Below are 2,164 nucleotides of genomic sequence, written 5' to 3'. Positions count from 1 at the left end.
TCTTTGTTACCATCAAGTGGAGGTCTGTTTCGGAATTCTCTATTCTGTTCCACAGATCTGGTGGTCTTTCCTGGGCCAGATGCCAGAATTACGTGGCAGTGTCCAGAGGGCACAAACAGTTCAGTGTTTGACTACGAATTGAAAGGCTGCTGGGAAGAGCCCACCCAGAGGCACCTCAGGAGAAAGGCCTGGTGACCTGCTTCTTGAAAATCTTACCGAGCAATCTGTTCACAACACATGGGGCCACCACACGTTGGAATGGGTTCAACAGCAACTAGTTTTAGTTTGGGCCTTTGCATAGCAGGAGGTCCTGAGTTCTATGAACCATTAAGCTGCTTAGCTGCTAACCGAATGATGGGGGATTGAAGTATATCTAGAAGAAAGGCCTGTGATCTAGTCTCCCTCCCCGACCCTCAATCAGCTCCTTAGACTCCTGGGGAGCGCGGTGCTAGCCCGGCAAACACGGCGCGGCTGCGAGTCAGACACAGGCAACAGCACCTGGCTTTTGGATGCTCATAACTTCTGATAACTCCGTCAGGTTGTCGGCTTTGTTCCGCAAGATCATCCTGGCTGTATCAGCTCGTCATATTTCCATATGTGGTTTAAATTCAGCTTGTCAGTTTATACACACACACACACACACACACACACACACACACACACACACACACCAACTTCCAGGATCTTTTTGAGAGCTTCATTATATCCACGGATCGATTTTGGAGGAATCTATGTATGTACGATACGATGTACTTCACTCACATCCTATATACCTTCATCCTATATACCTAAAACATCCTATATACCTTCATTTATTTAAATATTTTAAATTTGTAAATATTTATCGTTTGCTGTATAAAGACCTTGCACATTTTTATTTGATTTATTCTAGGATATGTTATTGTTTATTCAATTGTTAATGGTAGCAAGTTTTAACATTTTAATTTTCTACTTGTTGATGATGAATATTTAGAGATGCAATTGATTTTTCTACCTAGCAAATTTGCTAAATTTACTTAATACTTCTAATAGTTTACCTTGCGGTTTTATTTTCTAGAATAAAAATGGTAGTTTTACTTCTTTCCCAATCTGTATTCATTTTTTTTCTTGCCCTATTCCCCTAGCTAAGGCCTCCAATACTCAGATGATGTTGAATGCAAACAGTAACGGGGCACCCTCCTCTCATGACCAGTCTCAGAGGGAAAATTTAAATACTGGAACCTTAAATATTATGCACTATCATTTGTTTCTAGATAACTTTTGTCAGAGTCAGGAAATATTCTCCTTTTGCTGATCTTCCTAATAAATTTTATTGTTAATGCATTACATTTCATTGAATGTTTTCTCTACATCTATTCACATGATTACAATGCTTCACTTTTATTTAACTAATATGATAGCTTGTACTGATTGCTTTTGTCTGGAAAACAAACCTTGAATTCCTGGGATAAAATCAATTGGAAGCAATCAAATGTCCTTTAATAGGTCCATACAATGGGCTATTATTCAGTAATCAGAAGTGCTTAATCTATGAAAGACAAGAATATTCTTTTTTTGTTTGTTTAATCATTTTACTGGGGGCTCTTGCAGCTCTTATCACGGTTCATACATATATCCATTGTGTCAAGCACATTTGTACATAATTTATAAAAATTTTTTTTCATGTCTTACACTAACTACTGTCTCCCTTCACCCACTTTTCTTTCTTTTTTTTTAATTCACCCACTTTTCTGTTGTTCATCCCCCTCCTGGGAGGGGGTCGTACATTGATCATTGTGATCTGTTCCCTTGTTCTCCCCTTACTCTCCTGGTATTGCTACTCTCATTACTGATCCTGAGGGGTTTATCTGTCCTAGATTCCCTGTATTGTGAGCTCTTATCTGTACCAATGTACATGCTCTGGTCTAGCCAGATTTGTAAGGTAGAATTGGGGTCATGATAGGGGGAGTGGGTAGCATCAAAGAACTAGAGGAAAGTTGTATGTTAAGTTGGTGCTAGACTGCACCCTGAGAGACTTCTTTGTGGCCTTCTGTGAGGGGATGTCCAATTGTCTATAGATGGGCTTTGGGTCTCCAGTCCACCCTTCCCTCATTCAGACAAGAATATTTTATGCATATTGCTAAATGAAAGAAACCAGTTCTCCCAGACCCCTCAGGAATGAAGG

The sequence above is a fragment of the Echinops telfairi genome, unplaced genomic scaffold (assembly GCF_000313985.2).
Source record: "Echinops telfairi isolate 266 unplaced genomic scaffold, ASM31398v2 ScPeMD7_5868;HRSCAF=6743_1, whole genome shotgun sequence".
NCBI lineage: Eukaryota > Metazoa > Chordata > Mammalia > Afrosoricida > Tenrecidae > Echinops > Echinops telfairi.
The sequence above is the reverse complement of the archived record's forward strand: the minus strand, read 5'-3'. Positions refer to the sequence as shown.